General features: G+C 41.0%; 1 protein-coding gene across 1 annotated transcript in view; it reads right to left on the bottom strand.

The window, feature by feature from the left end:
* LOC136872640 (uncharacterized) overlaps positions 1 to 16,558 on the bottom strand; it is a 92,799-nt gene that overhangs the window by 1,898 nt on the left and 74,343 nt on the right. The gene's annotated exons all lie outside the window — the stretch shown is intronic.

The raw sequence follows: 16,558 nt of genomic DNA, 5'->3' as shown, positions 1-16,558 counted from the left end.
CAGACTTGACACATTGATGATCATGGCAATAAGGCAGAAAAACATAAATTAGTATCAATTACAATGTAAAACGCTAGTGTAGTAGAGTACCCATTAGTCTGACCCCATTCCCTCTAGGATAACCCATAATTCGGGTTAAGTTTTAGAGACGAAAAATGTCACAATTTGCATCCTGAAATAGGTTTAAAACTTTATTACAAAGTAATATCATATGTATATAAACCTAGCTAAACCTGGCCACGCTTCGCTGTGGCTTATTCTGATATGAAATGAATGGGTAAGTAAATAAATTAGTGAAATGCATAATCGAATACTTTCCTGAATCGATTACTATGCATCCGAAAACATTTAAGAATCGAAACTCGCATTCGAAACCAAGTTATCGAATCTAACATAACTCAAGTAATTGAAATGAAAGTGCACTCTGGACATCAGGAACAATTCAGTGTCCATGAAGCGCTTTAATAAAGACTAGCCTTGTACGTTGTATATAATATTTGACGAACATATAAAAAATTTAAATTGCAGCAATATTATATCCATTTCATATCACGCCATTGGTCGTTGTCAAAATGTCCAACTCTACTCTGTGTTTACATTCGTATTTTATGTACATATATATATATACATTGCTCAAAATAAACGTTTCACAATTTTGGTATGAACTAGAGTACACACATGCTATTTCACATCCATGGTGTTCTACAGAGTTGTTCGTTTATCCCTCGGTGACATTAATGTGGTGGAATATTGAAGTCAAGTGCTTAATCTTCCAGTCGTTGCAGTTATCTTTGTGACCGCACCCCGAACATGAGTGGTTCTTGACGTACAGCATGATCTGTCAGTGCTGTGTGAGCTGTCGTATTGGTAATCAGCGCAGGCAGGTTAGAGCACAAGACATGGGAAGGCATTTACCGCCAGAACAGTTCTTGCGTGCAGTAACCTTTCTTGCAGGAAGGACGCACTCAGCGTTATGTGGCAAAGCGGCTTGGAGTGTCTCAACTAGTCATCTGCAAGTAGTATCAGCGATATCAAGAGCTACACAATGTGAAACACTGATTTTTCCAGGGAGAAAACGTAAAACAACGCAGCCTGGTGACTAAAATCGCCGCAGTACAACCAGGAAGCTACGAGGTGAACTAATTAATTCACATGGGACTGTCGTCAGTACACAGACAGTCCGAAATAGACCAAGGGAAGGTCAGCTCAATTCCCGGAGACCGCTTAAAGTGGCCCGGTTGACCTCTCATCACCAAAGATGCCTTTTGCAGTTTGCACAACAGGATGTCAACTGGCAGCTCCGACACTGGACTCCAGTATTCTTTACTGAAGAATCTAGATTCCAGCTTTCTGGGTCAGATGGTCGTATTTCAGTCTGGTGACGTCAGTGAGAACGGAATTTACCTTGCAAAGTGCAGGAAAAATCCGCTTACAGTGATGGATCAGCCATGGCTTGGGGAGGAATATATTTGAACCATAAAAGTGACATCGTAGTCATTCACGGACTTTCGACAGCTCTGCGCTACATTGATGAGGTTCTGGAGAACCATGTACTACCGATCGCTGACAATATCGGGCAACATTTCACATTAGTGCATGATGGAGCTCTGCACATTCTGCTAGGACCACCAGGGACTTCCTTGTAGCTTCTGGAAATCAAGCAATGGACTGGCCCGCATGTAGCTCCGACCTCAATTGTATCGGACATCTGTGGGACCAACTTGGTAGGCGTATCCAGAATCACCCACAGAAACCCCGCAAACTCCAGGAGCTGACAGCAGCATTATTGGAAGAATAGAGAGCCATCCCCAAAGACGCAGTCTGGAGGCTTATCCGAATCATGCCAAGCCGGTGTGCTGCTGTGCTACGAGCCACAGGAGGGAACACAGAATTCTGAAAAAGTGTTAACTGTAAGTTTCAGTTTGTTTTCAGTTACATTCAAGAGCCGTGACTTTCGGTTTTGGACCACTGTGTCTGTTTGGGACATTCAAGCGTAAACGTGTGTGTACATTTTGTTCATTTTTGGTTTCTGTACAAATAAAGGAACATGTTTAGGTTCTGTATAATCTACGTCTGCAAAATAAAAGCATACGAAGTACTACAGCCGACCAAAAGTTTGGTCCTTTTTTGTGAGCACTATATGGTGAACATCAATTGGGATAACTAACATTTAATATCGTCGAGAGAGTGGCCAAGTGGGTCGGGGCACAAGGATGCGAGTTTGCGTTAGGGAAGGACTGGGTTCGAATCCCCATGTCGACAGCCCTGAATCTGGATTTCCGTGGTTGCCCATTTTCACACCAGTATAAAACTCGTACTATGGCTGGCGAAAACACAGACGACAATCGGCTACGTTTAGAGCTTTGCAAGCACAGGACACATTTATTCATGTTTATGCACATTCATTCACATTTTTTTACAGTAACAGGCAGTGAGTTACCTAATTACATGAACCTCCTAGCATGAAAGGTTCTTCATAAAACATGGCGGCGTGTTCCCATCCTCCTATATACAGGAATTCTTAACGGACTAAAAAGACATAGCGTCGGTCGTTGTCGCCTAGCGACAATCTGTCCTTCAAGGTCGATCTATTTTTGGTGCGACTTTGTAATTAAATCAATTCCATAAAATTACTCATAATAAAAGACTACCTACACGATTTCGTTCAAAATAATTTCTAAACACTCTAGTATTCGAATGCAACGTTGTGTCAAAATTTTTAGTCAATCGATCGACCACTTTCAGGGTCTTGCGATCACAAACTTACGCAGGTCGAATTTTTATATATAAAGGTTTGTATTTCCACTAGTTCTGTGCATTTCATTTAATAACCCAATGTCTTGTTGTAAAAATTGATTCCAATAACGATATCGACGATGCAGCCCTCGTAATATAAGCTCATCTTGCTTATTTCCCTATCTAAATAAAGAAGTATATTTTATCTGACTATTGATTCGGCCCATTGGTGTAGGGGTAGCAAGCCTGTCTCTTACACCATTGACCCAAGTTTGATACCCGGCCAGGCTAGGGATTTTTACCAGGATCTGAGGGCTAGTCCGAGGTCCTCTCACCCTACGTGATAACACTTTAGGTGTTACCTGATGGTGATGCGGCGACCCCGGCCTAGAAAGCAAAAAATAATGACCGAGTAATTCTTCGTGTCGACCACACAACACCTCGTAATCTGCAGGCCTTTGGACTGAGCAACGGTCGCTTGGTAGGCCAGGGCCTTTAAGGGCTATTGTACCATGGGGAATTCAGATCATGGCTCCAGTGAACAATCAGCTATAAGAATATCGAAACCTTCATCCAAACAACGGCTGCTGTCTATCTCCAAACTTGTATATGAATATTGATTTTTCACGACCACATTGTAATCAACCTATTAGATCGGGTTAAGTACATTTAGTACGTGTTGAAGGGGCCACCATAGCTCAATTGGTAGAGCAACCGACGACCTACTACCTGTTGAAGAGGTTGAAGGATTACAATGTGGTCGTGAAAATTCAATGTTCATTGACCTGGCCCACGACGGGCGACTCTATAGTGTGATGGCCTGTAGCCTAGAGACTTTCCAACAGAACAAACATGACCTAGCAAATCATAGCTCCAGTGGTACAGCAAATAACGTGAAATCGGGAGATTGTGGGTTCGGATCCCACTGGTGTCCGGTTGACCATTTTTGTTCTGTACTTAACATTCCTTCAGCAAGTACTAAATGTACGTAACACGACCTAATAGGTTGAAATTCGATTTCGATTACAATGCGGTCGCGAATATTCAATATTCATTGACTTGGCCAACAACCGGCGACTCTACAGTGTGATGGCAGTAGTGCCAGACCTGTAGCTTAGATCGTTTCCAATAGAACAAAAATCACCCAACCCATCATAACTGGATTGGTAGAGCAACTGAGTCGAAATCGGGAAGTTGTGGGTTCGGATCCCACTGGTGCACGGTTCAATCAAAAAATCACTACTGATCTGCATTTATGGCAGTCACCCAGGTGGCTGATTCCCTTCCGTTGTTTTTCTCACCTTTTTTTTTAATGATTTCAAAGAAATTGGAAATTCATTTAACATCTCCCTTGGTAATTTTTCCAATCCCTAACTCCCGATCCTACAAACGAATATTTGCCCCTATTTGTCCTCCTGAATTCCAACTTTATCTTCATATCGTGATCCTTTCTATTTTTAAAGACACCCCTCAAACGTATTCGTCTACTAATGCCATTCCGCTCCATCTCTCCACTGGCAGCTGGGAACATACCACTTAGTGGGGCAGCTCGTCTTCTTCCTCCCAAGTCTTTCCAGCCCAAACTTCACAACAGTTTTGCAACGTTACTCTTTTGTCGCATATCACGCAGAACAAAATGAGCTCTTTTCTTTGGATTTTTCCATTTCTTGAATCAAGTAATCCTGGTGAGGGTCCATACTCTAGTTGGGGTTTAACCAGAGACTTGTATTTTACTCCAGCTTTATTAGCCGTTTTCCAAAGATCTTATGTACTTTTTAAACTCTCTCATGCCTGTTTTATCTGCCATATGGTACTGCCTAATAGCCATACATTTAAGACCTTCCTTTCTATCATATTTATTTTTAAATACGACAAAAACAGCCACGTGATCACTAATACCGTATATTACTTCGGTTTCTGTATAGAAATCAACTGGATTTACCAGCAACACGTCAAGAATATTCTTTCCTCTACTTGGTTCCATCACTTTCTGAATCAGCTGTACTTTCCATATTAGCTTATTTGCCATTTGTTGGTCATGCTTCCTGCCGTTCGGATTTGCTTCCCAACTGACACTGGTAAATTCAGATCTCCCGCTACAATCACATTCCTTTCCATGTCGTTTCCCACACAGCTGATTATCTTTTCAAATAATTCTGAATCCGTGTCAGCGCTACTCTTTCCCGGTCTGTACACTCCAAAGACATCAAGTTGCCTATTATCTTTATAAATTAGCCTTACACCTAGAATTTCATTTTTCCCGTCCTTAATATTTTCATAGCTTACAAATTCTTCTTTCACCAGAATGAATACTCCCCCTTCCACCATTCCTATCCTATCTCTACGGTACACACTCCAGTTCCATGAGAAAATTTCTGCATCCATTATATCATTTCTCAGCCATGATGCAACTCCTATTACAATATCTGGTAAATATATATCTATTAAATTAATTCTATCCCTTCCTTTACAATACTTCTACGGTTCAACGCTAACATTGTTATGCCATCCGTACTTGACTTCCAGATACCTCTCCCTATACCACCCCGTTTCCATGAATATACCCCCATATAACCCTTCTAAGTAAATTTCCTAACTTATACTTTCCACTGCGGTCTAAGTGAAGACCATCTGAGCGCAGATCCCTATATTCTTCCCACCCATTACGATCTACAAATCTCATTCCCAGTTTCACACATACCCACTCCATAGTCTCATTTAAATCCCCAATCACCTTCCATTCAGTATCCCTCCTACACAGTATTTCACTGATAACAACCTCCTCATCCTTAAACTCCACCCGTGCTGCATTTTCCAGATCCCACACATCCCCAATTACGTTGGTACTTATACCACCTTCTCCTTTCCCTCCTCCTTCTCCTCTACTTTCCTCAACATCTGCATCAACCTAATTCCTGGATAACACTTTCCCCACATGTATAACAGTGGAATACCCCATGACCAGTGCTTCAACCTTACCCCCCCCCTCTCATATGATCCCCTCCCCTCCTTGTCAACCCTAACCTTCCTCACAGCTGCAGAAGCTACTTCCTCCTCCCTTTTCTCCCCTACTATGACCCTGTTCCACCTGTCTTTTCATATCATCTATTCTACATTTCCCTTTCCTAACTTTTCCCTTCCTCCTACTTCTACACTTCTCAGCAACAGTTCCCTCTTCTTCATCTTCCCTCTGTTGTTATATCTTCAGTGACTCGTACCGATTTCTCACAGACACCTGCCCTGAATTCTGATCCTGCATAGAGCCCTTACACTGCAATCTCTCTTAGCAGTTTATAGCACCTATCTTCTATAATTCCCCCCTTTCCTTCCCATCCTCATTTCACACCTACTATATTAAGTACATTGTTTGAGAAAAGCCTGCCTTCCTTCCTGTCTTCTGAGAGAATCTTAATTATATCCCTCAATCACTCCAACTCCTCCCTCATACTATTTAACGCCTGGCCACACGCACAGTTCCTACACTTGCACTCCTTATCCATTCTTTACGGAAAAATGAAAAAGAAAAGGAAAAATTAAATAACGTATTACGTGCAAATAAAATTAAGGAAAGAAATATTGTATAGGATAGTATACAGTACAAAGATCCTCTCATATTATAGAATCCTACTTTCATTATATTTTAGGTAATGCCTATTTTTCTTTTTCGAACACTCCACTGCCCGTATGCTACATGAGTTCAGCCGGTGACGCAATGAAAGTAGGGTGGACGAGACTTCAAGCCTGGTAAGTGACTTCTGGCGGTTCTCATCCAACTATTCCATCTATACATCTGTTTGTGAAACCTAATTAAATCATGTTGCCCTTAATTGCCCAGTAAGGGTACAATATCTTCAACACGTACAAAATATACGTAATAAGACCTAAAAGCTTGAAATTAGATTTCAAAACTAGTATACGTTTCGTTTTTTCTCTTTCATTTTATAGTATCTACATGCACTTGATAATATATGAAAATCATCAGAATAGTGCACTGAAACATATTCAGTAATATATTTCACCACAGACCGTACAATGAACAGGACGTAACTCTCTTATTCTGACGGAACCCAAAGCCAAGATATAGGACAGAGGTGCTCAGCTGGGCACCCGTTGAGGCTAGCGAAACATGTCCCATATATAACTTTTTAACTAATGAAGATATTTTAAATGTGACAACATTATAATGTATTGAACAGGTGGATTCATAATAAAACTTTGTTATTGTATATCAACAGATTTCAATACGGATTAAAACATGAGATTAGTCACTTGCAACAAATCATTATGGTGTATAATCAAAGTAGAATGCTGCAAATGTCTCTTTCAACAGTATTGCATTGGACATGCTCCGGCTTATGTCAAAAATGATATGAACATATGCGGCCCGAAGAGATAAATTTCAAAACTATCACACAGTAATACTTTCAGAAAATACATATACTGTACTCTGTATATTTTATTAATGCCCGAGCATTCGATTTCTACAGTTATGTTTTTATTACTTATTCAGTATTGTAATTATTTTTAACAAAATAATAGCTCGACGTCTAGATACTCTCTAGATAAATTCTGGACCTCTCGTTACATTACTAGAGAAAATACACTCTGCGTGCTTTTCCCATCTTGATATGTAACTGAGGGTGTGATGATGATGATGATGATGATGATGATGATGATGATGATGATGATGATGATGATGATGATGATGATGATGATGATGATGATGATGATGACGATGCTTTTTGTTTATGGGCCTAACATAGGTCATCGGCCCCTAGTTGTACGAGATAGCCGCCGCAAGGTCACAGCGGTGAGGGGACTTCTCCTTTCAGCAAGTACAAGTGTGTTGCTATAGCCTGGCCGATCAGAAGACGATAGAATAGAATAGAATGGAATAGACCGAGCTCGATAGCTGCAGTCGCTTAAGTGAGGCCAGTATCCAGTAATCGGGAGATAGTCGGTTCGAGCCCCACTGTCGGCAGCCCTGAAGATGGTTTTCCGTGGTTTCGCATTTTCACACCAGGCAAATGCCGGGGATGTACCTTAATTAAGGCCACGGCTGCTTCCTTCCACTTCCCAGGCATTCCCTATCCCATCGTCGCCATAAGATCTATCTGTGTCGGTGCAACGTAAAGCAAATAGCAAAAAAAGAATAGAATAGAATAGAATAGAATACTCCCATCTACTAGTTCCAGGTCACCTGAAACTGGAGCAACAGCGTTATTTTATTGCAAATCATTAAATTCGATACAGGCATTACCATTGACCAGTTTTACTATTGCCATTAATGCTTTCATGGCCCGTACTTATAGACATGATATAGGCTTTTGGGCTTATGCCGTGTCAAGAAAATAAGATGAAATTCTTTGCATTTCGCAGAGAACTTTGCTCTGCGTAATCAGAAAATAATCTCGACTGTTCACGATGCAGGCTTCTCAAGGAATGATGTTTGAATTTAGACATTACTAGCAAATGTACCCGTGCTTCGCTACGGTACTCTACATTGTATACGGATATCGAAGTAAATTAGTGCACATTAAGTGAATAAGATTTTTAAATTGGGTTTGTCTTGGCTTTATCCGAGAATCAGTATTGTGAAAACCACAGATGTTGTTTCCAATGAAAGTGTGATTTGCGGAATTGCGATGATAACGGCAAGTCCACTTGTTTACTGCAATTCACAACGAAGAAAGTAATTTTCATTTAACGGCAGACCCCATTGCCTAGTGCGCGGCTAAAATCGATTTGGGGAGGTTTCATTACAATGGCAGACCCCAATTCCTACTTTCAGATAGATTACAGTTGAGGAACTTTTATTTTATTTGCAAGGACCTTCCTTACTGCCAGTCAAAAGTGAGTTGCGTTCTTATCTTTATAATGGCAGACGCATTTTCTAATGCCAGTCAGCTTCCTGCCAGTCACACCGAGTGGGTGAGATTCCATTATAATTAGCAGGCCACTATGCCTATCGTCAGTCACATTTTAGACGGGTCAATTTATTTAAAATGGAAGACACGCTCCCTAGAGTTCTGCTAGTCGAATCGAGAAGGGATTTATGCATTAAAATAGTGCACAAGAGATGGAGGACGACCCCATTCTTATTGCCTGTCAAAGTCGATGTGGGGAGGACTGAAAACAATAGCAGAAGTCCTCCTTCTGAGAGTCACTATCGATTTGCAATGTATTTAATACCAATGGCAGACAAACACTTTCTCGATTGCTACAAATCGACGTCAATGAAATAATATAGTCGTCATACGGAAGTATAAGGATGTTAACCATCATTTACAGAATAACAGCTGCTAAACGGTACATCAAATCGAAAAACAGATTGTACGATAAGCCGAACTTTCTGGCCATATCTTGGGGTCATCAGCTTACCCGTACCAAGTTTCACATTTCCGAGATTTCTGGAAGTGCCTCATTAATTCACGTCTTTTTTCATTTTTAAATATTTATATATACATCGCTCTAGCCCGACTTGCTTTTATATATATAGATAATAGAAGTGGTACGTTCATTCGTCACCAGATTGCTCACTGAACGAGGTACAGTGCTTGCTATTGTTCGAAGCGGAAGCTGACGGAACCATCAGAATCAGCCTGAGAGGGAGTCGCATAACAACGGGAGTACACACATATGAAAGAATGACATACATACAACACTGGAATGAAACATCTGGCGAAGAGAACCAGCATAAAAAATAGCGTTTGTTGGCTCCTCGGATGGAGAAGCAGCACACAACATTCAGCGAGCTGACTGGTAATGGTGCTAGTACGGAATTCTGTCGTTGCCTACCTAACTCCGCAGTGGTTGATGCTCTTCAGTTTCACAAGGCCGCTTTGCCTTGACGATCCATATGCTGCACTACCGTAGTCTAATCTCGGTAAAATGTGTGCCCCATACAATCGTAGGAGCAAGGTGTGAACAGCTCAACTTCGGCCCGCTAAGAAACTTCGAAATATTCAGTTCCTTAGTGCACTTACCTTTTAAGAACGCACATGTGGTTCACACGATGATTTACTTTCGGAAAGGTGGTCAAAAAATCGGTATGCCACCTCCGCCGACTTGGGTGCAAAAATGACTATAGGCTTAATTTTACGGTCCACTAAATACTTGTACGATCCCCTGTGGGTGGGGGACGCATACGAAGAATACGCCCACAGTATCCCCTGCCTGGCGTAAGAGGCGACGAAAAGGGCCGACAAAGGGATGATTGTATTAGAACCATGAAACTACTTGTGATTGGTACCAGAGAACACCATGGGTCGCCCTTAATTGCGAAGAGTACCACTATGTTAGGTACATAACAGGTTTGTGATTAGTAGAAGTAGAGAGTGGGTTCACTGTGTGTTTACAGTACCTGAGATTGGAACCACTATATGAGCGGCACCGTGAGTCTGCATTGCCTGTGGTTAGTAACTATGTGAGCAACACCACGGGAATACCGGCGCCCGTGATTAGTACACTAATGTGAGGAACACCATGGGTTTGCGTTGCCTATGAGTGGCGCGATTATGTGAGAAACACCATAGGTATGTGTTACCTATGCGACGTACGATACTTGTGAGTAGTACCATAATGTGTGAAAATCCGTGAGTCTACGCTACTTTTGATTAGTACCGCAACATCATAAATATCATGGTTCAACTTCACTAGCGTTAAGTACCATTATGAGGGGCCGTTGACCTGGATTTTGTACCCTTTTAGACCTCAAGCATCATCTTTTCAGGAATGTGGTTTAGGAGCAGTGCCTTGTCAGTAATGCTATTGTTTATGATAGCTTCTGGGAAGGTGCGGGTCGGATCCACTGCTTGTCCTAAATTCATATTCATCCTTGCATTCTTCATCATCACGTTTTAAATTCTGGTCAATGGATGATTTCGGACTTTTAAATTGCCATTACATTTGTCTCATGACTTAGATGTTAGGTCCCTTTAAACAACAACAAAACTTGTACGATTTCGGAAACGCCGATAACGAAATATTTTCCAGCAGGAGATATATTCTCTGATGCAGAATGAAGAGTTTTGAGCAAGTTAACAGGAAAGGTATACTCACTTTTAACAATAAAATGACCGGGCGAGTTGGCCGTGCGCGTAGAGGCGCGCGGCTGTGAGCTTGCATCCGGGAGATAGTAGGTTCGAATCCCACTATAGGCAGCCCTGAAGATGGTTTTCCGTGGTTTCCCATTTTCACACCAGGCAAATGCTGGGGCTGTACCTTAATTAAGGCCACGGCCGCTTCCTTCCAACTCCTAGGCCTTTTCTATCCATCGTCGCCATAAGACCTATCTGTGTCGGTGCGACATAAAGCCCCTAGCAAAAAAAGAACAATAAAATGAACCAACAAACTTACAGATTGAATCCCACCGTCGTGTCCATCGTGTCCATCGTGTCGACGGCACGAAAGATGATTTTCTGCATTTGTCCTATTTTCACACAAATCATGTTATCAGACTGCGCCTTAACCGAACTCATAACCGCAATACTTTTCCAGTTGTAGATAGAACCTCTCCCCGTGTCTGTGCGAATGTTGCATAAGTTCACGTTAGAGATAAAGCAAGTGCTCATTAATCTGACTTACATCAACTGTTCTCTACGATTCGCTGAGTCATTGAGTGAAGGCTGCTGCGGTAAAGAAGAACACACATTCAGTAGTTCATTACGAAACAGATATTCTATTCAACAACCAAGAGTGTGTCTGCACTGTACTGAATCGTTCAAACAGTAGAAGCGTCTGAATTCAAGTCGACGGGTTCTACCTCGGTTCACGCTCATGGTGTTTACTGGCACGTCGTAGAATCCCGCAGGACAAAAAACCGACATTACGGTGTCTTCGAAAACCGTAAAAGTAGTTAGAGATATGTAAAAGATTTTTTGTGTTTGTGAGAATCCTGTGGATTGTGCAGGAATGAACGGGAGCTAATTTATTTCCGTCCGTAGCCAGCTGGAGATACCTAGTGTTTACAGTGCACTATGTCTTCTGGTATGGTCTAGAACAAATTTATTACTTTCATTGAGCCTGTGTCAGTCCTTCCTTCACTTCGACAAATTAAAGTGGTGTGAGCGATGGTAGTAAGATCATTTTTTATGCAGTCTGTCCCCGACATGAATGATGTGAAAATGTCCCTCTAAGTCGCATCGACACAGATAGGTCTTATGGCGACGATAGGATAAGAAAGGTTTAGGAGTGGGAAGTAAGCGGCCGTGGCCTTAATTAAGGTACAGCCCCAACATTTAACTGGTGTGAAAACGGGAAACCACGAAAAATCGTATTCAGGGCTGCCGAAGGTGGGATTCCAACCGATGCAAGCTCAAAGCAGTGCTCCCCTAACCGCACGGCAAACTAGCCCGATCTCTGATAGGGTCGGTTGGTGCCTGCATATTATTATTATTATTATTATTATTATTATTATTATTATTATTATTATTATTATTTTGCTAGTTGCTTTACGTCGCACCGACACAGATAGGTCTTATGGCGACGATGGGACAGGAAAGGCCTAGGAATGGGAAGGAAGCGGCCGTGGCCTTAATTGAGGTATAGCCCCAGCATCTGCCTGTTGTGGAAATGGGAAACCACGGAAAACTATCCTCAGGGCTGCCGACAGTGGGGCTCGAACTCGCTATCTCCCGGATGCGAGCCCACAGCTGTGCGCTCCTAACCGCACGTCACCTGCATTTCAGCAGGATTAGCAGACTGATAAGAAATAGCAATTTTCGGCTCAGTGAGGAAAGTAACTGGAAACTACTCCCTCGTCATTTCCCAAGCATGCCTCATCAGTGACTCCCAGGCCATCTATAACAGCTAATGGCAGAGGTGTTGAGTATTCAACGAGCCTTCGATCTGATTACTAAACATAAGTTACAGTACGTACATTAACTAAATAATTATTAGTAATGAACGACGTTTCTGAAACTGTGCTCATACAGTGGGTCCAATTACTGGCAGTATGGGTGGTCTTATTACGGGCTAGTTTTTATCATTGAAATATTCAAAGAAGCTTCCTGTGTGTCACTGAATGAACTATTTTAAGGGACTTCGGCAAGGAAACGTACAATTTTTAAGCCAGTCAAGTAGCTAATGAGAGAAACACGGGGTTCTTCTCAAAAAAATATCAGAATCTCACAATCACAAAATGGAGGAAGAGCTTCAACCAGTGACGTAGTGCCATCAACAGGAAAATACTGTTCGAAAAGGGACCAAGAGTCCTCAGAATCATTGCACAAGCCCTAAACGAACCTTTCCTATAAAATGACGAGGATAGCAAGCTTGAAATAACTCGCACGACCAAAATGCTAGGTGCATGATTTGTGAAGGACATTTCTTTGAAGTCTCAATGGGAAAACTTTGTGTGATATATTTTATGTGTTACATATTCAACCCATGGACCAAAGGGTTCAATATGGACACAGTGATTGCAGAAAGGGGTGTGTATATTTTTATGACGTATGTAAAAAAACCATAAACACCTAGCAAACGTTAAATTTAAAACAATTTCGATCAAGTTTCGACATTTGACAATCTAAAAATATTTAGTTCTTGGATTTAGTTTAGTGTATGTTTTGTTTTTACATTGGTTTTACATCTCAGCGACCCAGATAGGTTTTATGGGGACGATGGAACAGGAAAGGGCTAGGAGTGGGAAAGAAGCGGTCCTAGCCTTAAGTAAGGTACAGCCTCTGCATTTACCAGGTGTGAAAATGGGAGACCATGGAAAATCATCTTATGGCTGCCGACAATGTGGTTCGAACCCACTATCCCACCAATGCAAGCTCATAGCTGCGAGACCCTAACCGCATGGCCAACTCACTCGGTTTTTGTATAGGTATGAATTATTCAATGTTAATGGGTTCCTGTTTTAAGTTTCTTTCGCATGTATGTGAAGTGCGTTCAGCTTCTCCCTGTACTTTATTAAATACTTTCTTTGAAAGGAATTTCGATAGCCTATATTCAGACCATGTTGGCATATAACTTACAGAAATAACTTACAGGACACCTATACAGCTTCGGCCAAATTTTTCTTTCGTTAAATTCGATTTGTTTCCGTCTTGGTCCCACACTATATCTAATAATAATAATAATAATAATAATAATAATAATAATAATAATAATAATAATAATAATACTTCCAAGCGTCCCTGCACCAACTACCCTGTACGTCTGTCTTAAACGATACAGAGGTAGCAGAATTTTACTCAGTAAATGATTTTTTATCGTGTGAAGAATCTACTGATAAGAGTATCTCACATTTCATCACCCCGATTTAAAAACGCTCTCTCGAGCCTATAATGTACTATTGGACAGATTTAATTAATATTATAGGTTTTTAAATACCACTGTCTAATTTTATGTGTTTCAAAGACGCTGAAATACCTGAATTGTGCCACTGTAGTTCTTAAATCTGTCGACACGTGAGTGGTGTATTAGAGCACAAACAATACCACCGGACTGAGCTGGGACTGAACCCACCAACTTGGCTCCAGAAGTCCAGCGCTTCTACTATTAGAGACACGCACACAGTCTGCCTACTGGTCAGAAATAATTCTTGATATCGGTTCAGATGTGACTATCCTATTCTGATACATAGTCTTCATGAGATTGGATATAAATTCTGATCATATTAACAACCTATTCTTAACCAACCAGTGGAATCGGAAAATTGGAATCCTATCTTATACTGTACCAGTAAAGTGTTGCTTCTTACAGAAGTTTGTCGATAGATTTAAGGTTCACTGGCCTTTCTTTTCTTTGCAATTGGCTTTACATCGCACGGACACAGATAGCTCTTATGGCGACGATGGGATAGGAAAGGCTCGGAGTGGAAACGCTAAATCACGGAATACCATCTTCAAGGCTGCCGACAGTGGGGTTAGAAACCCACCATCTCCCAAATGCGAGCTCACAACTGCGCGCCCCTAACCGCACGGTCAACTCACTCAGTTGTAATAATTTGCCTTAAAAATAAAGAGCAGTGTTTCAATTAACTGCCAGCAAAATAGCTGGGCAGTTTGAAGCAGTTAGTGGATGATGGCATATAGTACGATCTTGCGTATGCATTGTAGAAATATACCTATAATGCTATTTTAATGTTACGTTAAACAATGTATACATAAAGCAGAATTTGGGCAACACGAACAGAATTTCACGCTGTACTAACCAACTTTAATAACACGTCCACTATATGAATACATCAAAATACAATAGTTTTGAAAGTAATCTGCGTTTACGGCTGTCGCCCAACTGGCAGATTACCTAGCAATTGTCTACGTAGTATTTTCTTAAATGATTTCAAATAAGTTAAAAATGTATCGAACTCCAGCCCCTTATTCCTCTTCATGAAACAAACGAAATTTTGCACCAATTTGACCTTGAGAACTCCAACATTTTCATCATATTATGATCCTTCCTACTTCTAAAAACTCTGTTCAAGCTTACTCGCCTGCTAATGTCACCACACTATCTCCCCACTGACAGCTCCGCCGAACATGTCACTTAGTTGAGCAGCTCGTCTCCTTACCCCAGTTCTTCCCTGCGCATATATTGTATTATGTTCGCAACACAACTCTTCTCTTGGAAATCATCCAGAGCAAACCGTGCTGCTTTCCTTTGGATCTTTTCCAGTTCTCAAATCAAGTAATCCTGGTGAGGGACTCGTACACTGTAAACATACTTTAAGTGAGCTCTTACCAGTGACTTACATGTCTTCTCTTTTACATCCTTATTACAACCCCTGAATACCCTCATAACCCAAAATTAAGAGATCTATAAAATTACAACCTCGTTAATATGATTATTTCAATGAACATCTACCCTTATATTAACACCCAGGCACGTAGGGTGATCTCGATGTACTTTCTATCCATCAACACAGAAATTAAAACTTCGGGAACTATTCCCCTTGGTGACTCATATAACTTGATATTTCACCCCGTTTACCATCATATCGTTGTGTGCTGTTCATCTCACAAGTTTGTCGAGATCATTTAGCAGTCGCTCACAATCCTGCAATTACTCTATTTCTCTATACAGTATAACATCATTTGGAAAAAGCTTTAATGTAATTCCAGTTCTTTACGTATATTATTTATGTAAGTAAGAAGACATGAAGGTTCAGTAATACTGCGTTGGGGAACGCCCCCTTAATAATTATATGGGATCAAATATTACCTAACTTATTCTAAATCTATGAGATCTGTTTTCTAGAAATGTTGTCACCAATTCAATCACTGTTTTGTATAGTCCAACAGTCCTTATTAATCGTCAGTATTTTACCTTGTTCACCTGGCGAGTTGTGAGCTTGCATCCGGGAGATAGTGGGTTCGTACCCCTGAATATGGTTTTCCGTTGTTTCCCATTTTCATACCAGGCAAATGCAGAGGTTGTGCCTTAATTAAGGCTACGTGCGCTTCCTTCCCATTCCTGAGTCTTTCCTATCCCGTCGTCGCCATAAGCCGTATTTGTGTCGGTGTGACGTAAAAAAATTCTAAAACAGAAATTCTACATTGTTCTACCCTCTGCAACGTCTTGGATACATCATTAACTAAAATATTATGCAACATGAAATATTGGTCATCTACAGTATGTATAAACGTGCATGCTACTGATATTATCTTTCATTACAACAAACGAGGAACTTGCCGGATTCCTGATCATAGACACTCATTCTCTTATGCTATAGCAGGTAATCAGCTATGTCTTTATATCCTAATCGATCATCTCCACAAATCTGATTTTAATCAATAAACCTTCGGTACACCACGTTCCCTTAAGATGGAGTAACAAATTAGTATTTTTTAGTCTGTGTGAATAACATTTA

This window comes from Anabrus simplex, chromosome 4, assembly GCF_040414725.1.
Source record: "Anabrus simplex isolate iqAnaSimp1 chromosome 4, ASM4041472v1, whole genome shotgun sequence".
Classification (NCBI taxonomy): Eukaryota; Metazoa; Arthropoda; class Insecta; order Orthoptera; family Tettigoniidae; genus Anabrus; species Anabrus simplex.
The sequence above is the reverse complement of the archived record's forward strand: the minus strand, read 5'-3'. Positions and strand labels throughout refer to the sequence as shown.